Here is a 27,395-nt window from a genome sequence, read left to right on the forward strand (position 1 = left end):
ACATCTCAGTAGGTAATTACAAAGATAACAACCAAAGAGGGACAAAACATAATGGAAACATAGAGTAGGCTTAGAATTCTCCTCATGTTCTCGACATATCCAAGCGCACACAGCTGAGCTATAAACGACGAAGTCCATATGTACTTAGACAAGGCTTGTCATGGCATTGGCCATACTTGAGAATAACGAAGCTAAGCAAAGAAATATGCATTAAAATCATGTTGGTTAGGGCGTGGTCTACAGCCCAAAATGGTGGTCGCTTAAGCGACGAGCTCCGGGCCGGGGCATTTTATCCATATAATATCCGTAATTCTCTACCTTGTCAGACGGTGTTTTCCAGGGTTGGCTGATTGTGCTCACTGGCGGGCTGCCTCGACGGGGCTCTCCAGTTTCCTGGGACCCCTGCTGAGTGGACTTTGGGACGGCGGCGCTTTCCGGCCTATCCAGAGGCCTACTGCGTGGGTGGAGCCTCTGACTGACTTGAGTGCTGACTGGGCTGCGGGCGGCTGATCCTGGCTGCGGTGGCGACTCGGGCTCCCGGCTCGGGGGCCTTCACCCCCTCTCTTCAGGACCGCTGCTGATTGGATCTACCTACATGCTGAACGGGCTTGCCGGTGAGATTCGGATCGCCGCTGGGGAGTGAGTGGAGCGCGCTGGTGTGCTTGAGCTGCACTGCCCGCCATAGCTGGGCCCCTGTTGTTTGCGGGACCGCCTTGGTAGTGGGTCCCTTGCTGTGCTTGCGCTGCTCTGCTGAAGAATGGATTGGGGCGTTCGAGGCTGACCGCAGACCGGTGTTCCCTGTTTCCCCCTCAACATTGTGATGAGCACCGCTGCTGGGTGCGGGACCTGCGTGCAACGCCCTGTACTCTTTGGTGAGCTAGAGTGCTGGCAGCGTCTTGGGGTCTCTGGGCTGTTCTCCGGACTGGCTAGGCCCGGGATACGGGGGATGGCGGTTGTGTCCCTGCTGTCCCCCGGCCTGATAGCTGTTTGTTGAGGCGGTGCGGCTCATTATTGTTTGAGGGGCCTCTTCGTGCCACATACCAGTAGTGGATTGTCGGCTGGACCTGTGGTGACCCGCGCTGTGCTTGGGCTGGTGGCAGACCAAGACAGATGTTCTGCTACATCTAGAGGCCTACTTTAGTGATAGGGCTGGAAGGGTGCCAGGCTGAACTCTGGACTTTTTGGGCTCCGGAACGCAGGAGCCGCATGTTGTTCTATTGAAGCCCTCTACTCAGGTATCCTTCCAGTGTGTTGGAGGAACCCACTATTGCTCTGAGTGTCAACTGCCCTAATCCGCCGAAGTGCCCCATTTCATTATTGTGACTGGGTTGTGTGGCGTACTTGTCACTATCTTGTAGTCGCACTGCCAATTACTGGTGGGTGCTTGGTTCCCGACTTGGCTCCTCTCCACCTGCCCCCCTGACTGTGGATGCTTGTACCTGCAGAGTTTCTGACATTTTAATCACGATTGCCGAGTGTTCATTATATTGTCACGCCACCGGCTATGAGCAAAGGAAAACCTAGAGCGTCAACAAGGTCAGGGAGAGCGGGTTCTCTCTCTCTGCCTTCAGGCCATTCATCCACCCTTTCTCATTATACAGAAGGAAACGTTGGTACCAATGCTTCAGCGGACAAACTGGACATGATCTTGCAGGAAATTCATGATTCTTGCTCTGTGTTGGAAGCGCAACTGGGCATGATATCAGTGGATCTCAATTTATTAAAAGATTATCATAAGAAACTTGTTGATAAAGTTAAAACTGCTGAGCAAAAGGTGGAAACCATGTTACCTCAAGTACAAGCCCGTGAAGAGCAACTAAGTCATATGCGCCAACAGATTGACTCCCTCCAGGCCCGGGCTGATGATGTGGAAGGTCGGGCACATCGGATTAACCTCCAAATAATAGGACTGCCAGAGGGAACGGAGGGCTCTACGCCCATGGAGTAGATAGAAACCTGACTAAAGACTAGCGTGGCCCCGATCAGATTGTCCGTACACTTTGCAGTCAAGCGGGCAAATCGTGTCCCTGCACGTCGACCAATACCAAGTGCCAGGTCCCATCTTGGCCAGGATTTTTAATTTTAGGGATCGGGAAAACCTACTGTAGGCAGTGAGGTACAATGGTCCACTACAGATTGACAATGCGAAGATTTCAATATTCCCCGATTACACCCTGGGGGTCCAATGCAGAAGGTTTTCCTTTATGAAGGTGAAGGCACGAGCCCGGGCAGCGGGCCTTTCGTTTGCCTTATTGTTTCCAACAAAACTGAAAATCCTCTATATTCAACACTCCCTGTTTTTTGACACTCCTGACAGTGTTTGGGACTGGCTGGACAAGACTTTCCCCGATATCCAACCTATGAGACGTTTGGACTCCTCGCTGCCAAAGACACAGCACCCCCCTCGGAGGCATAAGAGAGGTTCGGCCTCCAGTCCCCTGATTCGTTAACAAGTGATGGAGGGCAGGCGTAGGGCACTTCATACTGCCTCAACCTTCCGTGCCATTCGCCCGTCTGTCAGTACCAGTCCATCTGAAGAAGTTAATATGGACACTGATTCCAATAGCAGTGTTGCACTGTTTCCTTCTGTGGCCACCCAACTTAGCAATGATCCTCTAGCTTCAGCTGGCTCTTAGTTATGTGACACATAACCCAGTATGAAACTCTCAGTCCGCTGTTGAATCTCTGTCCAGTTTGATGTGCTGTTGTTATAAATATGCTAATTTATCCGAATAGTGGTAAATCAGGAAACGTACATGTTTGTACGACACGTGGGAACAGTTTAGTGTGTCCCCTGACCCGGCCCGCGTTTTGGGCATTTTCATGTATTGTTCACTGCTATTGTGTGGATGTCAATAGTATTAGCGACCTTCCCCTGTAGGCGTTAGCATCTGTTGAATGTGAAGCATGTGACTCTTGTTTTCACGGTTTGGTCGAACAAAGTTTGGGCGTTGGACCCAGTATTGGGTCATTGTTGAGTTGTTTGTATCTATGCCGTGTGGGGATTATGGGTGGGGGTGGGACCCGGGGGATTTCTCATTACTTTTTGATGATGTCTGCTGTTAAATCAATTGCATCGTTGTAAAGCCCTCTTAATATGTTTTCAGGAGAAACACCTTGTTACCTCCGAAATAATGAAACTACACAAGAGATGGCGGTGTCAATTTTATGCAACCGCGTATTCGGCCTCTTCTAGAGGGGCTGCAATATGGGTGGGGATCCCTTTCTCCCCTAGTGAGAGCAAAATTGATGACCAAGGCCAGTTTGTCCTATTACTGGGTGCGTTAGATGGTAGACAAGTAGTGCTGAGGTCCCTATGGGCTCCAAATACAGATCAAGAAGCATTTTTAACATGGGTCTCCCGAGCACTTGCTGACTGGTCCCATTTCCCATGGCTATTAGGCTGAGACTTAAATGCAGTGTTTGATGTATGTCTGGATCATTCTCATCCTCCCTTCTTTAACATTATGGCGAGGTTGCAGTCCGTAGCCTTAACATGTTGGGCACAAGGCTGGATATTATTGGACATATGCAGGGATTTGCATGTGAATATGAGAGAATATTCCTTTTACTCTTACGCCCACAAATTACATAAGCGTTTGGATTACTTTCTATGTTCTCCAGATTTATCCTCTTCCATTACACAATGTGAGTACCTGGGCAAGGCTACATCGAACCATAATCCCATAGAGGTATTGTTGAATTAGAGCCGCTCCCCTGCTCCTATTCCAACGTGGAGAATGCAACCTATACAACTGGACTACCAGGTGTATCAGGCCGCTTTGGCTACAGCTATTCATACATATTTTGTAGAGAATGAGGGTACTGCCTTGTCCAGATCTATTGAGTGGGATGCCTTCAAAGTGACTGGTAGTGGGGTCGCCATGGGGACTTTGGCGGGTTTGCGGAGAGACCTGGAGACGGACTTGCAGTCTCTGGAAGTAGCGGCTCAGAGGAGCGCTGACGGTGTAGAGCCACTACAGTCCGCCAGGATTAAATATGCTAATTGCCTACACACTGCGTACACACTCCGAGGCGGATAGGGCAGGCACATTATTGGCAAGACTGATTTAACCTACGGTGACTCCTACTCCCATTTTAGCAATGAATATGATCCATACCACGTTTGTTACCTCTCACGATGCATTCAATGCTGCGTTCCAAGAATACTATGCTCGTTTATATACCGCCCCCCTCTTGGATGTGTCGGCTCCCACCATCTCCTTCCTGACCAGGGTCCAACTTTCGACAGTTTCTGATTTGATCACTAAAGAGTCGGCAGCTCCGATTACTATTGCAGAGATTCAGGTAGCAATAAAGGCTTTGGCCCGGAACAAAACGCTGGGTTCCAACGGTCTCCCTGTGGAGTTTCATTCAACTATTGCTGATACGCTGATCCCTAGGTTATTGCAACTTTATACTTCCTCCTTGGATGGCAATAGTCACGCATTTATTAAAACCTGATAAGGATCCGACTGACCTTCTATCTTATATCGATTCTTAATACAGAATACTAGATACTCAGTAAGGTTTTAGCATTGCGGCTACTTCCCCTCCTTCCTCGATTGATCCATACAGATCAATGTGGATTCATACCCCTACGCAGCACCTCTCTGAATATTCGCCGACTTCATGCCCTAATCCACGCAGTGTCAGAAACTTCACCTCTTGCTGGTTGCTTGTCTTTAGACATGCATCAAGTCCTTGATACCCTAGACTCGCCGTATATGCTAGTTGTATTGGCTAAATTCAGCTTGCCCTAGTCATATTGTAAATGGATCAATTTGTTATATACTAGTCCTACTGGACGCATTAAGATCGGTATAACCATCTCTCCCTCTTATGCTATCTCACGGGGTACGCGCCAAGGTTGCCCCTTATTGCCTCTGCTCTTTATGTTAGCCTTCGAACCTCTTGGGCAAAATCTGCGTCAGGTCATGGTCCCTTATGGCATTCCCTTGCGTGGAGTGATACACTCTGTATCACTATACGCTGGTGATATGTTAATATATTTCCGCGATTTGGATACCAATAAACACACAATAGCTGCTGCCTTTCCTTGTTTTGGAGAAATGTCTGGCTTAGGTCTTAATGCCTCTAAATCAGTCGCCTTCTCCTTCCATAATACTTATACTTCTCCCTCTTTACAATTTGGTCAGGAGCAATTCAGAGTCGAACCTGTTACTTTCAAATATTTAGGAATTAACATATATAGATCCAACGCCGACACCATAGATGGAATATAGTATGAACCATTAATTCGCTGTGCTCCCAGATCACCTTCTAGAATACGTTGCCATTGACGGTGGCGGGCCGCCTGGCGGTGTCTAAAATGGTTATGTTGCGCCAACTCCTATATCGTTTTGGGAACCTGCCTGTTGTCCTTCCCGTTTGTATTTTTAGAACACTTGACACTCTGTTGTCATCCTTGATATGGGGGAAGGGCAGACACAGATTAGGGTTGGCTAAGTTGCAACTACCTAGTGCTGCGGGGGGTATGGGGGCATCTGATTTTAAAACGTATTGTATAGCTTGAACATTACAGTGGATGGCATATTGGTTAGCGGGTTAGAATTTATTTGAACTTGGGTACTCCCCAGATTTTTTTAAACGAGGAACCCTCCAATCACTGTTATGCCCGGGTGCACAGAAGCTGCGTGATCCTCCTTATTTTCTTCATGTTGCACTACATTATTGGAAACAAGCTCATAAATTAGCAAAATTGCCATTTCCGTATGCCCCGAACATCCCGCTCTGTGGAATGCCTACCAGGCGTGGGATAATCTTGATGAATCGAATCAGTGGGTGGACACGGGAGGGGGTGGGGACAGTTGGTGATTTCTTCGTGGACGGCCACTTGATGCCCCACGAAGAGTTTGTACGTACTTATTGGGTGCCTGGAACCTTGTTTCTCACTCATGCTGCAATTGTGCGCTTTATTTGAAATTATTGATTTATAGGTCAGAGAGAACCTCCAACTTTTCAATTGCTGAAGTCGCTACACATTATCGGACATGGCTGACACTTGGTGCGATGGCTCAATCGAGGCTTGAGGGAACATTTACATATTTCATTATTGTATCTCAGGCAGAAATGGGACACGATATTAGGGCGGGAACTAGATGACAGAGAATGGGCCCAAATGTTAGAACATTCTCGTGAGTCTCTCGTAATTGTCATCTAAAAACGATTCAAGTATTCATTTTGCATAAACCGTACTTTGCCCCTACAACAATACAAAAGATGTTTCAAACTGCGTCCTCGGTATGTCCAAGGTGTAAGGCGCGTGAGGCTGATTTTTTTCATATGATATGGTATTGTCCGGTGCTGCGGGGGTTTTGATTAGGGGTTGTCTAGAGTCTGGTAGTACTGACAGAGCGTACACCATGGGACACAGTTATGGCATATCTCCTGGGGCTCTTCCCCCTCCCCAGGAAGGCGAAATTGTTACTCTGATTTGCAGGCTTAGCTTTGATGCTAGCCAAACGTCTGATTATGCAGCACTGGAAGTCTAATCAGCGCCCGTGCAGGCAATTGGAATGAGGAGGTGCTCAGGTGGGCCATTGCCGAGAGGGAGACTTTACAACATGAGGAGTATAGGGGACTGCGAAAACTGCCAATTTCTTTGGATTGGGTGCACTTAGTAGAACTATTTAAGGCTGCCATTGGGGATGAGTTGGAGGACTCACAGATTGCAGTGCAGGACAATGGTACATTTATCTGATTGCTAATTGTATGATGCCTATGCTCACTCTTCTCTCATGCCTCCCATACCTTTCCCTTCTCTCCTACTCCGCCCCTTTCATCCTTCTTTGCTCTTCCCCTTCTGGGGCCTTCACCCTCCATCCCCCCCTACCCCCCCTTCCCCAGTGGTATCAGACCTGTCAATCACCAGTTACAAGAACATCTGCTGAGTGTATTGTCTTTGTAGAGGCAAATGGGTTAATTGTTTAGTTTGGGTGTGGTTGGGGGTGGGATCTCTTGCTTGGGAGTTTAAAGGATTACTACCACTAGGCAATTATAATAGTGTCTTTATTCAGTATACAAGTGTACAGTTTGTACATTGATATTGCTAATAATGATGCACTTCATGTAGAGCGGATTCACTCAATATATGCTTTGACCCAGGATACATGCAGGATTAATGCTATCTTGTCATTAAAAATGTAAACAATATGATTACTATCGACTGTATACACATGTATATTATCTGCACTACTCAATAAAAATATATATTTTTTAAAAATCATGTTGGCGTAAAAAAAATACTTATATCAGTAAGATTATGGCCCATATGTAGGTAATCTCTATTTACCGATTCTTAAATACCGAATTTTACCGATTCGGTATTTAAGAATCGGTAAATAGTATGTAGGTAAAAATTCGGTAAATTCTACTGAATTGGTAATATTCGGTATTACTGATTTGGTATTTACGGATTCGGTAATTCCCATTCATTCCTATGGGCCTGGAGGCCCATAGGAATGAATGGGAAGCCATTCACTATTACCGATTGGGTAAATACCGAATCGGTAATAGGGGGAACATATTCATGGGTGGCAGGGTGTCACATTGACACCCTGTTACACCCCTGAATCGTGCATGTGTGCACATGTGGCACACATACATGCCCTCTGCCACAGTCTCGGCAGTCGTTGGTACTTGTGTGGGCCTCTTGAGACAACTGCAAAAACTGTCTCCACTCCTTACCTCGGCCACGCTCAGACGGGCAGTCTTAGCAATGATCCTGTCGTGTCTGGACTATGGCAACTCTCTGTATGCTGGCATTCCTCAACAACTGTTGGCCAGACTACAAACTGTCATGAACAACGCAGCAAGACTAATCTTTAAAAACCAAGACGGACACACGCCACACCACTGCTACGTGATCTTCATTGGCTCCCAATTAGGCAGAGAATCAAGTTCAAGGGTCTCTGCATTACACACAAAACTCTGTACGGCCAAGCCCCAAGATACATCAAGGACCGCATTGTCTCCTTTGTCCCCAGTATGACACTCCGATCAGCAGAGGCTACCCTTCTGGTCTTTCCCCGTTTTAAACTATCCTCTATGGGAGGGCGAGCATTCTCTACCGTGATCCCCTTGGCCTGGAACAATATGCCAGTGAGCCTCTGCAAGGAAATGAATCTCCTATCCTTGAGGAAGAAACTTAAAACCATGCTCTTCCTGGAAGCATGGGGTATGTCCTAGCAGCCCCCCCCTTGCCCCCATCTAGTCCGTGTGCACCCTCTGACAGCACTTAGAGACCCCTGGGTGATAATGCACGTTACAAATTTAAATTACAATTACATGGCACTTTTTAAAAAGCACAAAATTGCTTTTTGAAGGTTTTCGATATTTACCATCAACTTGTAGTTGGTGGTAAATAACGAATCCTTAAATCAAAAATGCACTCACTTGAGTGCTCCCTACATAGGATTTAAGGATTCGGTAATTTACCACTTCCTTAAATTACCGAATCGGTAAATTACCGAATCCTTAAATCCAGCCACCTACAATAGAAAAAGCAAAATACCGGTCAGTAACGGCAAATTTACCGATTTTCGGCCGTTACCGACCGGTATTAAGCTACCTACATATGGCCTTCTATATTTAAGTAAAAAAAAAATACCATTTCATGGAATAGCTATCTTTTTCCACTACTGAGCTATCCACTGAAGGGTGTGCACTCCGAATATCATCACATGAATATCGATGAGGCACAATATAGATGACAAAATGTCGAAAACAAAATTCATAAGTAAGTCTAGATTTTCTATACATGGATCCACAAATATGTATATATGCAGTACATATATGATCACGGTACATAGATGTGGAGTTAGGAACAGTAAATCTATACTTCCCTATATGCACTTAGCTTTCGATCTTTTTTCAGTCAATATTCCGAATTTCAATTCTCATTGTGGTGATTCTGAAAATAAAATATTCTTAACTCAAATGAGATGCTGCCTGAATGGAGCACCAAATTACCCGGACCAGCATCAAATGTGGGCCCATTCCCTCAGAAGTGGGGAGGTATAATGTCATTTTGAAAAGTGTGGCAAACATACCTCAAGTACAAATACCAAAAAACCTACATAAGGCATTATAGTGCCATTCGGACTACCTAAAACTGGGCAAGTGGGGAAGGGTATAGGTAGATACAATGGAGTGAGAGCAGCCTGGGTTGAGTGTGCATGATGGCGCAGTGAAGTCAGGCAGTGAGTATATGTTGCCTCAAGATGGGAGCCTTCAACTCCTTGCGGAAAAGGAGGAGGGCAGATGCCTGTTTGACCTTTACTAGTATGTGAGACTTGGGGGGTGGGGTGGTTTTATGGGTCACCTTCAGATAATGCGGCAGGTCTTGAAGATTATAGAGGCCAGAGAGGAGCACAGCGGATAAACAAAGCACAGACCAACCCGCAACAGTCCAAAGAAAGTATGACCAGTTGAACAAACATTTTTTGTCTGATAATAACCACAATCATAACGAAAAACGCGGGTAAAATTTAAGGATCAACTTGTTGCTGTGAAGGTCAAATCCATCACCGTGGATTTCTGTAAACATCTTTGCAGGAATATGATTTACAAGCAAAGCACAGAGCTACCTTCATTCAATGGAAATGTTGTCGTATACACGTAGTTCTTGATGGGTGTCTAGTGATTTTTACAATCTTTTATGCCAGGGTCAAGTTTTATGACATTAGGCCCTTCTTATGGATTTCCAGACATGGTTAACTTTTTGAACTGTGGCCTTATACGGTGTAATTTTGGATATTACATTAAATGGTTTTGAGATACATTGTAAGTATTGTGCATAAGGTTAGAACAAGGAATAGTGTTATTTAAATCTTTGAATTCGAGAGTCATTCATTTCTATTTTAGGAACCTACGTCACAGTGTAAGTTGTCCACAGTGCTGAAAGGCATCTATTGTTATCATAACCTTAATCACGGGCTCATTTCCAGGAAATGGAAGAGAAATGTAGTTGCCCGGACCTGCACAGAGATGAAATATCATCTTAAGTGGCTGAGTTTGTTCAGCAGTCCCATCTTGATGTGATCACAGTTTTAAATGCCAACATCTATTTCGCTGATGTGCTAAGGGGAAATCTTAATGCAGTGCGCATATGATAAATGTTTTTAAGTGATTGCTTCTCCGAAAGCAGAGTCAAGGCACATAACAAATTGCCTACTTGGCATTAGATGATGTCTATTCAGATCTCCCCAGACTAAGGAACAGACGGCTCGTGCCGACATAGGTAAAAGTGACAGACTAGCTAAGTACTAAAACAAAAATGGAAATGATAAATAGGAAAACAAGTTTCGAATTGCTGTTGTGAGAGGTAAGACAGCTGTTTAGATTCAAGTTTCCCACAAGGCATAGACAATGTAGCCCCTCAGAGTATTTTTTAATTGTTTGAGGTGATTTTAGTTTTGATGTGAAATGTACAGCCTCGATATAAAGCAACTGATGCCACTTGGTTTTTAACCATCAGATAGCATTCCAAAAAGAGACATCACTAGAAATTTGATCCTATTGAAATTATTGAAAATATGTAAAATGTAATATTTAACAATCATTTAAAAAATAGAATACATGACTCCGAAATCTTTAAAAGAGAAGTTATGGAGTAGACATAGGAGAAGCAAGTTGTAGCATAGGGCTTAACATATACTACCGCCAGTGGGCCCTAATATAACTTTTGAGGTTGAGCCTGAGCCAGTGCGCAAGGGCTGCTCTGCGAAGATCTCTGGTAGTTCAGTACAGGAGAGAAGCCCCACCCATTCCACTGCCCATATTTTTCATTGGCTTTTGTCTTTGTCCTTTGCAAATGCTGCTCTCTGATTCCTTAATAGGCTTCTTACAGCCTTATTCATCAAGAGGCCGTTTTGCGAGCCCCTAATAGCGATTCATAGCGAATCGCTATTAAGGACTCACAAAACGGTATTCATGTAGGAATTGCTAAATAAATAGCGATTCCTACACATTCCTTATTTGCAAGTAGCAAATTGCTAATCGCAAATAAGGAATAACTCCCCATTCATTCCTATGGGCCAAAAGGCCCATAGGTATGAATGGGGAGTATTCCTTATTTGCAATTAGCAATTTGCTACTCGCAAATAAGATAGCGATTTAAAGGGTGCCAGGGGTGTCCAAAGGACAGATAACTGTGGGTCTAATGATACGCTCAAGACATGCTATGCGTTGCTGGCTATGTGTCTGCTGCTAATGTTAAGATAGAAGACAGACTGGACAGTCAACCACTGTGAAAAATGTCCATCAGTTACTCATTTTCGGGGCTCCCAATACATCATTTGGTCTACTCCACAGTAGTTCGACCACCACTCTATCCCCATGGATATATATTGGAGATACGTAGTGGTGGATGGATGTCTGGTAAGTTTTGTTTATTTGTGAGTAACGGAAAGCAGTGCATAAAAAAGTGAAAGGGAAAAATATATGTGTAAGATTGGATAGTGCATACAATAATCACTTTATTCTAAGGTCATGCACCTCCAATATTAAAAACAACAATAGTGCAAAAAAGTCAGGTGGTTCAAACAAATACCTTCTGACTGGGCTATCTGGTCGACATGTTTCTGCGGGTAATGGTCATATATTATACCAACCGCTTCCTCAGGACCCATAAACTTAATTGCTACTGCATAACGTGATAATATGTGAAAAAACAACAGGACATTTGTGAACAGAAAAAAGTGTCACCTGTACACTTCCATTTTCCTCCTGTGAAAGTCCGGTTGAAATAGAGCCAGCATGTCAACATGTAATGAAATATAAACAATAATAACACCTTCATTAGTAAGGGCTATGCAAGCGATATCGCTAGAAACATACAAGTACTGCATCTGGGTCAAATGACCCTAGTATGTAAAACATTGTATCCAAAATCAATGCCTCACCTTAAATTGTAAGGGGAATTGCCTCACCTCACCTGGCAAACAGCTCAGGAAAATGAAGCCCCGCTCTAAAATGCAGAAAATATATACAAAGATCAATATTAAAAAACCTGTGTCGGGTCAAGGCAGAATCAAGCCTGTGGGATGCTCAGACAGCAAGCCAACAGGGGTCGATTGTCTTATCATACTCCAAAATTTGGGCCAATTAGTTAATTGCAATGGCGTCAGGCATAAGATGTTGAGAATAGCCAGTCAGTATATCCTGCTATCATTTCCTGATATCTGCACCATGCCTAATGATCCATCATAACAGATAACTCTAGCGCATCCATGCATTTCTTGTATGGGTTAAGATCTGCAGAGTGTGGCCAGAAATATATAGAAATATATATGCGCGCGCGCTGTCTGTCACAGGACGCGCCCAGGCGCTGAATCTCAAAGCGATCAAAAGATTACATTTGCTGGTAAACACACCGCTTAACGCAATCTGTGCCCATGTATTGCATTCAGAAGCGCATTCGCTCGGATTTAATCAAGAGCGTCTTTTCAATGCCAATAAAGAGTTAATCATAGCCCCTCCTGCGCCCTTACCTCTCCGTCGGTACTTCAAACAGTCAGCCGGGCTGTTTGGGGAGGTGCCGCGGGGGGGAAGCGAACATATCCTTATTGTTTCTTGGCCTGCGCCGATTGTCACGTGGACGGCTCCAGAAACTACCAATGTAGATGGGAAATGTGGTCCATGTGCGACACGCATGCGTGCTCTGGCGCGCAGCATTGCAAAACTACACGAGCATATGGGAAATGTAGTTTATTACGAGACAACCAATCACAATGCGATTACCGAACTACAAACGTTGGGAAATGTAGTTCAGGACCGCCGAGGGTGCGTGGGTCAGTGTATTTAATGTATTCCCAATGCTTAAGCAGCGCGTATGAAATACATATGCGCTCAAGGGGGTACTGATGGTAATATGGGATGTTATGAATGAATATCAACAGCAAATCCCTCGGGGGTAGAATGTATTATCCCAAGTGTCACTAAGAGCACAATACGGAGACAGGTCCCTCCATGTCACTGTCCCCAAAGAATTCAGTCGGTGCCCAGATGATCTAAATTCATAGCTGTGGGCAACCTTATTGTTATACCTCAGGATCCCAGCAGGAGGCCAGTCAGTCAAGTGCCTTCAAAGTCAAACCAGTATTCATGTGATAATGATAGGAGGAGCACTCCTACAGTGTCATCCATGGGATGTCTTCGTTAAGCCCGCCTTTGTCGCAGTTGAGCTTATACACCCATTTCTGCTCAATCTTGAACAAGTGTCTTGATATATCTGTAATGTGCATAGGAATGTTGGGTTGTTCCAGCACGGTCCATTCGAAGTCCGTAGGCTTGTGCCCCACTTGGATGAAATGATTCGTCAATCTAGTTGATTGTTTTTTACATCTTATAGTGCTCTTGTGTTCAGAGATCCTCGTTCTGATCTTCCGAGTCGTCATGCCGACATATCTCAATGAGCACGGACAAGTGATAAGGTAGATGAGATTACTGCTATTGCAATTTGTGAACCGCTTTTGTTCCCACGGACGGTTCGTTCCTATGTCAATCGTGGAAGTGTGTCTTGTCTGCGGACACGCGGCACAATTGCCACACGGATGATGTCCTGTGACAGGAGGCAGATCCCATATTGTCCCTACTTGGTGGATTTCTTTAGGTGGAGGTCTGGTGTGTACCAGCTTGTCTCTTAAACTGGTTGCTCTTTTGAAAGCAAATAGTGGTTGTGGCAACGAATCTTTCCCAGTGTTCAAGATCCTCCAATGCTTTTGTACTATTCGTTGAATCGCATTAGATCTTGTGCTGAACGTGTTTACAAAAGTCATCCTTTTGTTCTTGACCTTAGGGACCGGTGGTTCGAGTAGTGCTTCTCTGTTGTTATTAGCCGCTCTCTTCATCGAGCGTTTGATCAGTCTCTTAGGGTAACTCCGTGCAGCTAGCTTCAGCGCCAGGTCATCTGAATGTTTTATGGAATCCTCTTTGGTTGTACAATTCCGCTGCACACGCAGAAACTGTCCATAAGGTAAATTATCGCGTAGCGATTTCGGATGACAGCTGGTGTATTGCAGTAAGGAATTACGAGCCATCGGCTTTCTGTATAATTCCGATTTCAGACCCTGTGGTGTTGCAGTGATCAAAAGGTCTAAAAATGCCAATGAATGTTGGCTGCTTTCCAATGTGAAGCGTAGGTATCTGTTCTGGTCATTCAGCCACCTATGAAAAGCGTGGAGAGAGGACTCATCTCCACGCCAAATCACCAAGATATCGTCAATATATCTCTTCCACGAACGTATTGATGTTGAAAAAGGGTTCTCATTGTTCAAGACACAGTCTTGTTCGAACTTATGCATATAGAGGTTCGCCAGGGACGGAGCAAAAACGCTGCCCATACTTGTCCCGGACGTCTGTAGGTAGCACTGACCCTCAAATTCAAAAAAGTTCTCCTTCATGGCTATTGTAGCCAACTCCATGATCAGGGAGATAGGTGTCATTGAATCCCACGTTTGTTCACCCAATAGAGTCTCTATCGCCTCTAGTGTTTCATACTGAGGGATAGAGGTATATAATGACTCGACGTCAAAGGATACCAGGTGATCTGTCAAAATGTTGAATTCGAGGTCTGGTAGCAATCTGAGTAGGTCCTTAGTGTCTTGAAGGTAGGTGGGCATCAACTTCACCATAGGCCTCAGAAAAACATCCACAAAGGTAGACAAGGGTTCCAATAAAGACCCAATCCCTGAAATGATGGGCCTTCCTGGTGGTGGTCTCCTTGCCTTATGGATCTTCGGTAAGACATAGAAGTATGGTTTGACCGGATGTTGAATAGTCAGGTAGGCTGCTTCTTTGGTGGTTATCCAGCCTTCTGCCAGCGCCTCTTCCACAATGTGCCCAATAGTTGCCTTAAGTCTTGGTGTAGGGTCTTCTGTCAATAGCTGGTAAGAACATGTGTCTCCCAGTTGGCGTAGACACTCCTCCCTATAGGTGGTTGTATCCAGGAGGACAGTGGCCCCACCCTTATCGGCTGATTTGATAGTGATTGAGCGATCATTTGCCAGGTCTTTAAGGGCTTGCTGTTCCAGTTTGGAGATATTCATAAATGGACTCTGCGGCTGTTTGAAGAGTTCTTGTACATCATGCTGTACGGCTTCCTCGAAAGTGACTACCTTAGCTGGAACCATTGCTGTTTGAGGGCTAAAGGTAGATGGATTTTTAAGTCCCGTATTTTCAGGGACAGTCTCAGTTTCTTCAGCCTTAGAGGAAAAGAAGAAGTGTAGCCTCACCTTCCGAAAAAATGTTGACATCTCAATTTGACTTAAGGCAACTATTGGGCACATTGTGGAAGAGGCGCTGGCAGAAGGCTGGATAACCACCAAAGAAGCAGCCTACCTGACTATTCAACATCCGGTCAAACCATACTTCTATGTCTTACCGAAGATCCATAAGGCAAGGAGACCACCACCAGGAAGGCCCATCATTTCAGGGATTGGGTCTTTATTGGAACCCTTGTCTACCTTTGTGGATGTTTTTCTGAGGCCTATGGTGAAGTTGATGCCCACCTACCTTCAAGACACTAAGGACCTACTCAGATTGCTACCAGACCTCGAATTCAACATTTTGACAGATCACCTGGTATCCTTTGACGTCGAGTCATTATATACCTCTATCCCTCAGAATGAAACACTAGAGGCGATAGAGACTCTATTGGGTGAACAAACGTGGGATTCAATGACACCTATCTCCCTGATCATGGAGTTGGCTACAATAGCCATGAAGGAGAACTTTTTTGAATTTGAGGGTCAGTGCTACCTACAGACGTCCGGGACAAGTATGGGCAGCGTTTTTGCTCCGTCCCTGGCGAACCTCTATATGCATAAGTTCGAACAAGACTGTGTCTTGAACAATGAGAACCCTTTTTCAACATCAATACGTTCGTGGAAGAGATATATTGACGACATCTTGGTGATTTGGCGTGGAGATGAGTCCTCTCTCCACGCGTTTCATAGGTGGCTGAATGACCAGAACAGATACCTACGCTTCACATTGGAAAGCAGCCAACATTCATTGGCATTTTTAGACCTTTTGATCACTGCAACACCACAGGGTCTGAAATCGGAATTATACAGAAAGCCGATGGCTCGTAATTCCTTACTGCAATACACCAGCTGTCATCCGAAATCGCTACGCGATAATTTACCTTATGGACAGTTTCTGCGTGTGCAGCGGAATTGTACAACCAAAGAGGATTCCATAAAACATTCAGATGACCTGGCGCTGAAGCTAGCTGCACGGAGTTACCCTAAGAGACTGATCAAACGCTCGATGAAGAGAGCGGCTAATAACAACAGAGAAGCACTACTCGAACCACCGGTCCCTAAGGTCAAGAACAAAAGGATGACTTTTGTAAACACGTTCAGCACAAGATCTAATGCGATTCAACGAATAGTACAAAAGCATTGGAGGATCTTGAACACTGGGAAAGATTCGTTGCCACAACCACTATTTGCTTTCAAAAGAGCAACCAGTTTAAGAGACAAGCTGGTACACACCAGACCTCCACCTAAAGAAATCCACCAAGTAGGGACAATATGGGATCTGCCTCCTGTCACAGGACATCATCCGTGTGGCAATTGTGCCGCGTGTCCGCAGACAAGACACACTTCCACGATTGACATAGGAACGAACCGTCCGTGGGAACAAAAGCGGTTCACAAACTGCAATAGCAGTAATCTCATCTACCTTATCACTTGTCCGTGCTCATTGAGATATGTCGGCATGACGACTCGGAAGATCAGAACGAGGATCTCTGAACACAAGAGCACTATAAGATGTAAAAAACAATCAACTAGATTGACGAATCATTTCATCCAAGTGGGGCACAAGCCTACGGACTTCGAATGGACCGTGCTGGAACAACCCAACATTCCTATGCACATTAGAGATATATCAAGACACTTGTTCAAGATTGAGCAGAAATGGGTGTATAAGCTCAACTGCGACAAAGGCGGGCTTAACGAAGACATCCCATGGATGACACTGTAGGAGTGCTCCTCCTATCATTATCACATGAATACTGGTTTGACTTTGAAGGCACTTGACTGACTGGCCTCCTGCTGGGATCCTGAGGTATAACAATAAGGTTGCCCACAGCTATGAATTTAGATCATCTGGGCACCGACTGAATTCTTTGGGGACAGTGACATGGAGGGACCTGTCTCCGTATTGTGCTCTTAGTGACACTTGGGATAATACATTCTACCCCCGAGGGATTTGCTGTTGATATTCATTCATAACATCCCATATTACCATCAGTACCCCCTTGAGCGCATATGTATTTCATACGCGCTGCTTAAGCATTGGGAATACATTAAATACACTGACCCACGCACCCTCGGCGGTCCTGAACTACATTTCCCAACGTTTGTAGTTCGGTAATCGCATTGTGATTGGTTGTCTCGTAATAAACTACATTTCCCATATGCTCGTGTAGTTTTGCAATGCTGCGCGCCAGAGCACGCATGCGTGTCGCACATGGACCACATTTCCCATCTACATTGGTAGTTTCTGGAGCCGTCCACGTGACAATCGGCGCAGGCCAAGAAACAATAAGGATATGTTCGCTTCCCCCCCGCGGCACCTCCCCAAACAGCCCGGCTGACTGTTTGAAGTACCGACGGAGAGGTAAGGGCGCAGGAGGGGCTATGATTAACTCTTTATTGGCATTGAAAAGACGCTCTTGATTAAATCCGAGCAAATGCGCTTCTGAATGCAATACATGGGCACAGATTGCGTTAAGCGGTGTGTTTACCAGCAAATGTAATCTTTTGATCGCTTTGAGATTCAGCGCCTGGGCGCGTCCTGTGACAGACAGCGCGCGCGCATATATATTTCTATATATTTCTAGCCACACTCTGCAGATCTTAACCCATACAAGAAATGCATGGATGCGCTAGAGTTATCTGTTATGATGGATCATTAGGCATGGTGCAGATATCAGGAAATGATAGCAGGATATACTGACTGGCTATTCTCAACATCTTATGCCTGACGCCATTGCAATTAACTAATTGGCCCAAATTTTGGAGTATGATAAGAAAATCGACCCCTGTTGGCTTGCTGTCTGAGCATCCCACAGGCTTGATTCTGCCTTGACCCGACACAGGTTTTTTAATATTGATCTTTGTATATATTTTCTGCATTTTAGAGCGGGGCTTCATTTTCCTGAGCTGTTTGCCAGGTGAGGTGAGGCAATTCCCCTTACAATTTAAGGTGAGGCATTGATTTTGGATACAATGTTTTACATACTAGGGTCATTTGACCCAGATGCAGTACTTGTATGTTTCTAGCGATATCGCTTGCATAGCCCTTACTAATGAAGGTGTTATTATTGTTTATATTTCATTACATGTTGACATGCTGGCTCTATTTCAACCGGACTTTCACAGGAGGAAAATGGAAGTGTACAGGTGACACTTTTTTCTGTTCACAAATGTCCTGTTGTTTTTTCACATATTATCACGTTATGCAGTAGCAATTAAGTTTATGGGTCCTGAGGAAGCGGTTGGTATAATATATGACCATTACCCGCAGAAACATGTCGACCAGATAGCCCAGTCAGAAGGTATTTGTTTGAACCACCTGACTTTTTTGCACTATTGTTGTTTTTAATATTGGAGGTGCATGACCTTAGAATAAAGTGATTATTGTATGCACTATCCAATCTTACACATATATTTTTCCCTTTCACTTTTTTATGCACTGCTTTCCGTTACTCACAAATAAACAAAACTTACCAGACATCCATCCACCACTACGTATCTCCAATATATATCCATGGGGATAGAGTGGTGGTCAAACTACTGTGGAGTAGACCAAATGATGTATTGGGAGCCCCGAAAATGAGTAACTGATGGACATTTTTCACAGTGGTTGACTGTCCAGTCTGTCTTCTATCTTAACATTAGCAGCAGACACATAGCCAGCAACGCATAGCATGTCTTGAGCGTATCATTAGACCCACAGTTATCTGTTGTTTTTTAGTACTTGTGCGGGGGGTTATAACTGTGCCCGGGTCTCTAAATACTTCCCTTGAACCCTTAAATAATTGTTTGTTGATTGTAGTTCCGGAGCAGCTGAGGCTGCGGGTTCATTTTTCTAGTGATAAATATATCACTGCCCACCTCCAGAGTGAGGGTGAGGCTACTTAGTCTTTGTTGATTATCTGTGTCGTGGTATAGGTGGAGCACTTTTGCTCTTATCCTCCCAGTTGTCTGGACCTTCTGTCGACAACGATGGCATCCATCTTGGGCCTAGCGTTTGATGAAGCTGAAATACAGTCCATATTAGACGACAACCCCAGCATGCTGGATAATATATCCAAACCTCAGGATACTAGTCAGGACGGCTGGCCTAAGATTCTGTCTCTGAAGAAAAGTCATTCCCGCACATGTATTCATGGCATCACTATGGCTGAGTATCTCAGAGGGAACGGAGCACCAACGGGCCTGATTGTTGTAAATTCACCGAGGCTTTTTCTAGATGATCCCGACTTCCTTAGAGACTGGTACCTTATTGCATGGAAATGCACGAGAGACTGGCTGGTCCTAATAATCAAGACTGCAAAAAAAGCTGCAGACAAAATAATGATCGAGATCCAACTGCTGGAAGGCCAAATCAAAACAACCATAACTGGGAAACTTTTCACCAAACAACAGGATGAAAATAATAAATCTAATAAGGATTTTAAAGATAACATCTTATTTTCCAAATTAGAAAAATGCAAAAAGGATTTAGAGAAGTTCTCTAAGGAGAAAGTTTATCCTTATACTAGTGCCAACTATGTTCCGACACCATTCAATCGTAATGGGAGAACAGGAGGCTCTACATACGGGACATCCTCATCTGACAATTCAACTGATTCTGACTCTTCCAATCAAAGTAACTTAGCAACAAAACCAAGAGGAAGAGGCCAGTGGAAACAAAGAGGGGGACAGAATTACAATCAGGGCCAGTTCAACCCTTGGTGGCCACCCAATCCATGGATGCAAGGGCCCCCCCAGGTCCCGCAACAGATGGGACCTTTTGGACCCGTACCATACTATCCAGGCCAGAACATGCCTTTTTTAGGGTTTGGCAGGGGGAGGTCTCGCGGAAGACGCCGGACCGCACAAGGACAAGGACAAGGACAGGTCCAATGGAATGTCCCACAACAGGCAATGGGACTCCGGAGCGGCAAGCAGATCCCCCAGGAACAAGCGGGTCAGAGCACGGGACCAGCCTCGTAGTGAATCTCAGCTCGCGCGATCTAACCTCACTAGAAGAGAAAGTACTAAATCGAGGTCTTGGTTTTGTGGGTACCAATGCAGGCGACCCCTTTTTGACTCAAATTGAGATGTCAACATTTTTTCGGAAGGTGAGGCTACACTTCTTCTTTTCCTCTAAGGCTGAAGAAACTGAGACTGTCCCTGAAAATACGGGACTTAAAAATCCATCTACCTTTAGCCCTCAAACAGCAATGGTTCCAGCTAAGGTAGTCACTTTCGAGGAAGCCGTACAGCATGATGTACAAGAACTCTTCAAACAGCCGCATAGTCCATTTATGAATATCTCCAAACTGGAACAGCAAGCCCTTAAAGACCTGGCAAATGATCGCTCAATCACTATCAAATCAGCCGATAAGGGTGGGGCCACTGTCCTCCTGGATACAACCACCTATAGGGAGGAGTGTCTACGCCAACTGGGAGACACATGTTCTTACCAGCTATTGACAGAAGACCCTACACCAAGACTTAAGGCAACTATTGGGCACATTGTGGAAGAGGCGCTGGCAGAAGGCTGGATAACCACCAAAGAAGCAGCCTACCTGACTATTCAACATCCGGTCAAACCATACTTCTATGTCTTACCGAAGATCCATAAGGCAAGGAGACCACCACCAGGAAGGCCCATCATTTCAGGGATTGGGTCTTTATTGGAACCCTTGTCTACCTTTGTGGATGTTTTTCTGAGGCCTATGGTGAAGTTGATGCCCACCTACCTTCAAGACACTAAGGACCTACTCAGATTGCTACCAGACCTCGAATTCAACATTTTGACAGATCACCTGGTATCCTTTGACGTCGAGTCATTATATACCTCTATCCCTCAGAATGAAACACTAGAGGCGATAGAGACTCTATTGGGTGAACAAACGTGGGATTCAATGACACCTATCTCCCTGATCATGGAGTTGGCTACAATAGCCATGAAGGAGAACTTTTTTGAATTTGAGGGTCAGTGCTACCTACAGACGTCCGGGACAAGTATGGGCAGCGTTTTTGCTCCGTCCCTGGCGAACCTCTATATGCATAAGTTCGAACAAGACTGTGTCTTGAACAATGAGAACCCTTTTTCAACATCAATACGTTCGTGGAAGAGATATATTGACGATATCTTGGTGATTTGGCGTGGAGATGAGTCCTCTCTCCACGCGTTTCATAGGTGGCTGAATGACCAGAACAGATACCTACGCTTCACATTGGAAAGCAGCCAACATTCATTGGCATTTTTAGACCTTTTGATCACTGCAACACCACAGGGTCTGAAATCGGAATTTTACAGAAAGCCGATGGCTCGTAATTCCTTACTGCAATACACCAGCTGTCATCCGAAATCGCTACGCGATAATTTACCTTATGGACAGTTTCTGCGTGTGCAGCGGAATTGTACAACCAAAGAGGATTCCATAAAACATTCAGATGACCTGGCGCTGAAGCTAGCTGCACGGAGTTACCCTAAGAGACTGATCAAACGCTCGATGAAGAGAGCGGCTAATAACAACAGAGAAGCACTACTCGAACCACCGGTCCCTAAGGTCAAGAACAAAAGGATGACTTTTGTAAACACGTTCAGCACAAGATCTAATGCGATTCAACGAATAGTACAAAAGCATTGGAGGATCTTGAACACTGGGAAAGATTCGTTGCCACAACCACTATTTGCTTTCAAAAGAGCAACCAGTTTAAGAGACAAGCTGGTACACACCAGACCTCCACCTAAAGAAATCCACCAAGTAGGGACAATATGGGATCTGCCTCCTGTCACAGGACATCATCCGTGTGGCAATTGTGCCGCGTGTCCGCAGACAAGACACACTTCCACGATTGACATAGGAACGAACCGTCCGTGGGAACAAAAGCGGTTCACAAACTGCAATAGCAGTAATCTCATCTACCTTATCACTTGTCCGTGCTCATTGAGATATGTCGGCATGACGACTCGGAAGATCAGAACGAGGATCTCTGAACACAAGAGCACTATAAGATGTAAAAAACAATCAACTAGATTGACGAATCATTTCATCCAAGTGGGGCACAAGCCTACGGACTTCGAATGGACCGTGCTGGAACAACCCAACATTCCTATGCACATTACAGATATATCAAGACACTTGTTCAAGATTGAGCAGAAATGGGTGTATAAGCTCAACTGCGACAAAGGCGGGCTTAACGAAGACATCCCATGGATGACACTGTAGGAGTGCTCCTCCTATCATTATCACATGAATACTGGTTTGACTTTGAAGGCACTTGACTGACTGGCCTCCTGCTGGGATCCTGAGGTATAACAATAAGGTTGCCCACAGCTATGAATTTAGATCATCTGGGCACCGACTGAATTCTTTGGGGACAGTGACATGGAGGGACCTGTCTCCGTATTGTGCTCTTAGTGACACTTGGGATAATACATTCTACCCCCGAGGGATTTGCTGTTGATTTTCATTCATAACATCCCATATTACCATCAGTACCCCCTTGAGCGCATATGTATTTCATACGCGCTGCTTAAGCATTGGGAATACATTAAATACACTGACCCACGCACCCTCGGCGGTCCTGAACTACATTTCCCAACGTTTGTAGTTCGGTAATCGCATTGTGATTGGTTGTCTCGTAATAAACTACATTTCCCATATGCTCGTGTAGTTTTGCAATGCTGCACGCCAGAGCACGCATGTGTGTCGCACATGGACCACATTTCCCATCTACATTGGTAGTTTCTGGAGCCGTCCACGTGACAATCGGCGCAGGCCAAGAAACAATAAGGATATGTTCGCTTCCCCCCCGCGGCACCTCCCCAAACAGCCCGGCTGACTGTTTGAAGTACCGACGGAGAGGTAAGGGCGCAGGAGGGGCTATGATTAACTCTTTATTGGCATTGAAAAGACGCTCTTTATTAAATCCGAGCGAATGCGCTTCTGAATGCAATACATGGGCACAGATTGCGTTAAGCGGTGTGTTTACCAGCAAATGTAATCTTTTGATCGCTTTGAGATTCAGCGCCTGGGCGCGTCCTGTGACAGACAGCGCGCGCGCATATATATTTCTATATATTTCTGGCCACACTCTGCAGATCTTAACCCATACAAGAAATGCATGGATGCGCTAGAGTTATCTGTTATGATGGATCATTAGGCATGGTGCAGATATCAGGAAATGATAGCAGGATATACTGACTGGCTATTCTCAACATCTTATGCCTGACGCCATTGCAATTAACTAATTGGCCCAAATTTTGGAGTATGATAAGACAATCAACCCCTGTTGGCTTGCTGTCTGAGCATCCCACAGGCTTGATTCTGCCTTGACCCGACACAGGTTTTTTAATATTGATCTTTGTATATATTTTCTGCATTTTAGAGCGGGGCTTCATTTTCCTGAGCTGTTTGCCAGGTGAGGTGAGGCAATTCCCCTTACAATTTAAGGTGAGGCATTGATTTTGGATACAATGTTTTACATACTAGGGTCATTTGACCCAGATGCAGTACTTGTATGTTTCTAGCGATATCGCTTGCATAGCCCTTACTAATGAAGGTGTTATTATTGTTTATATTTCATTACATGTTGACATGCTGGCTCTATTTCAACCGGACTTTCACAGGAGGAAAATGGAAGTGTACAGGTGACACTTTTTTCTGTTCACAAATGTCCTGTTGTTTTTTCACATATTATCACGTTATGCAGTAGCAATTAAGTTTATGGGTCCTGAGGAAGCGGTTGGTATAATATATGACCATTACCCGCAGAAACATGTCGACCAGATAGCCCAGTCAGAAGGTATTTGTTTGAACCACCTGACTTTTTTGCACTATTGTTGTTTTTAATATTGGAGGTGCATGACCTTAGAATAAAGTGATTATTGTATGCACTATCCAATCTTACACATATATTTTTCCCTTTCACTTTTTTATGCACTGCTTTCCGTTACTCACAAATAAACAAAACTTACCAGACATCCATCCACCACTACGTATCTCCAATATATATCCATGGGGATAGAGTGGTGGTCAAACTACTGTGGAGTAGACCAAATGATGTATTGGGAGCCCCGAAAATGAGTAACTGATGGACATTTTTCACAGTGGTTGACTGTCCAGTCTGTCTTCTATCTTAACATTAGCAGCAGACACATAGCCAGCAACGCATAGCATGTCTTGAGCGTATCATTAGACCCACAGTTATCTGTTGTTTTTTAGTACTTGTGCGGGGGGTTATAACTGTGCCCGGGTCTCTAAATACTTCCCTTGAACCCTTAAATAATTGTTTGTTGATTGTAGTGTCCAAAGGACACCCTGTAGCACCCCTTAAATGCAAATTGAAACAGGTGTTGCGCACACACATGTCCAAAGGACATGTGTGTGTGCAACATGCAACTTAGAAAAATGCTTTTAAAAGCATTTTTCTAAGTTTTTGCTATTTACCGAGAGGTCTGACCTCTCGGTAAATAGCGGCCCAAAATTGCATTTTCGCAATTTTAAAATGTTTCATGAATTGCATTTAAGGAATCTCAAATAGAGATTCCTTAAATTCAATTCTTCGCAAATGTGCGAATTCTTAAATAGCAAATTTTGCATTTGGGATGATGAATCCCAAATGCAAAAATTGCACTCGCAAAAGGCAAGATTCTGAGAATCTTGCCCTTTGCGAGTGCAATTTAGTGGAAAGTGGTTAGTCCCTCCTTAGTACCACTCTGTCGTCATTTGCTACATCCCATTGCTACTGGCCCCTTTACTTGGCTGTTACACAGAATTCGTACTTTTTTTCAGTTTCCTGTTCCCCCCCCTCCCGTTGTGTCTGTGTTCGTTTTGTACCCGCCCCCCTCCCGCTGTCCGTTGTATCTCAGCTTCTGGTGTTCATGGACACACGCTTGGTAACCGTGAATTCTCTTTGGCGGCGGCCGGACGTGTGGGCGGACGATGGATTACGTTTCTCCCAGTTCTGTGTTAACTGACAGCTAAGCTCTACATGTAGAGGATTTTAGAAGCCAAACATGCACTCGGGTAAGTTAAACATTCTGATTTACTCAACTACATATCAACCCTGAGATGACGGCAGCAGCGCTCCGGTGAGTTAGCAGCAACAGCAGTGATCGATTGAATTTATTCTATTATGGGTGGCCCGAGAGGGCCGCACGGAGAAGAGGCTCCAGGGGCAGCTCTAGGCTGATGGCAGCCCTGGGCAGGGAGCGTAGGTAGGGGGCCCCGGAAAAGTGGATCCGGGCAGGGTCAATCAGGAACCAGGAGGAACGCAGGTGCGGAGGCCAGTGGAGAGGGGGTGGTCAGGGTGTTTGGAAGTGGAACAGAGCCGGAGGCCGCCAAATCCCTGCCAGGGGCCGCCACGCAAATATGTATCCATCCTCAGAGGATTATTATATTAAGGATATATATTGCTGTGGTGGCCCCTGGGGTTTGGCGGCCCTGTGCATGTGCACAGCTTGCACATGCCTAAGGCAGCCCCTGGAGGCTCAGGGGAGTCTGGTGACAACAGCGGGAGCATAGAGAGCCGGTAGAAGCCGCACCCGCAATTAAAGGTGAGGAAGGGGCCAGTGCATGAGCGAGACTTCACATCTGGCATGGCCACACTGCATTGGGAGCACACCCACAGGTCGCGACCTGAGACGTCCAGCGGGCCGCACTATTCCCTCACTGCCCTAGGCCCTGCACTAACTAAAGCAGCTAGCGGGTTCCACCCAGGGGCCACAACAGCCTGAAATGCTTTCTGGGGCTGAGGCACACCTGCTCTCACAGGATGTGTACCGCTAACACTATCAGAGCCTGGATGTCCCCTACCAGCTTACAATGACCCTGGGCCTGCACCCACTGAGACACGGTAGGCATCGCAAATTACAGAGTGGAAATGCACCGAAATAGGCATACCCGCCTCATGAGCACACTAGAGCTGCGGAGGGGCTTGGGAGCACTGAACCTGAAGTGCCCCGAGGGTGCCCATGCAAGGCATGTATATTCATTCCCTGCAGTTTATTGACAGCACCGTTTGTGTGTGTTACTTATTGTCTGTTTCTATGCTACTATTATTAGTTTAAATCCTCCATTTCTCCAAGGAGCTGTGGCTATATTCTGTTCTCTTTAAGGGACTGTCACTGGGAAAGGGATGTGGGTGTAATAAACCACAGCATTGCGAGTTGCTGTTTGCCTGAACTTCTTGTATTGCTCTACCTCACAATAATATTTTATTTGGAACAAATATTTCTCAAAAAGATTATGATACACTTTTGTTTACTGTATTTATTTTATTTGCAAACTTTTGTATAGCACTGTGCTATAAGCTAAAGTGCATCTGGGCATGTTTCAATCCATTTTGGAAATCATGCAAATTTGACAAACCATTGGTCTGCAGCGCATTACAGAGCTCCACTAACTATAGCCGCTTTCATACAAGCTGTAAATTGTCTGTATTTTCTGACCACTGACAATTTTTGTATATTCTATCCTTCTGAGACTACTAGAGGAGTGGGTGTGGGCAGGTAGGTGCCCTACTTCGGTGCAATCGCAGTCTCACGCAGGGCCAATTACAGATGGATTTTCCCAACAGCACTAGGGCAGCGGTTTAAGATCTTAGAGTTTCTGGTTGCTCAAATAGGTGTAATTTCTGATATTTATGTTTCCCTCATCTTTATTGCTTTTTTTCCACAAGAAAGTGTTACTCATAGTCATTGAATGTCACTCATAATTACACTGAATTTATGAAATGTCACACATAGCAATGTGAAACCTTGGTACCTATGCTCTCCGTGGCCGAGGTGGCAAGTTCTAGTTTTTCTCCTCTTCACAAACCTCCGTCAAAGTGAATGACAGGAGCTTGTGAAAAATGCGTGTGGGCAGCGGAGGGAAGGCAGTGCGCACCGGGCTCTGCTGCTGAAGCTGCATGAGAGGTGGAAGCGCGAAGGCACCAGGGGCATGCTGCTGCTGCAGCCGGGGCACGGGAGCTCTGCGCATAGCTGCAACCGGGACCACGAGCTGCAGCCTGGGGCTCTGCCTCCTGCTGCTGCTCTGTGTCCAGCGCATAGGGACTGGAGCTGGTCTGCTGCTACAGTCCACAGATGCCGGTATGTGCAGGACTCCCTGACCTCCACGGGACCAAAGC

Source organism: Lissotriton helveticus, chromosome 11, assembly GCF_964261635.1.
Source record: "Lissotriton helveticus chromosome 11, aLisHel1.1, whole genome shotgun sequence".
Classification (NCBI taxonomy): Eukaryota; Metazoa; Chordata; class Amphibia; order Caudata; family Salamandridae; genus Lissotriton; species Lissotriton helveticus.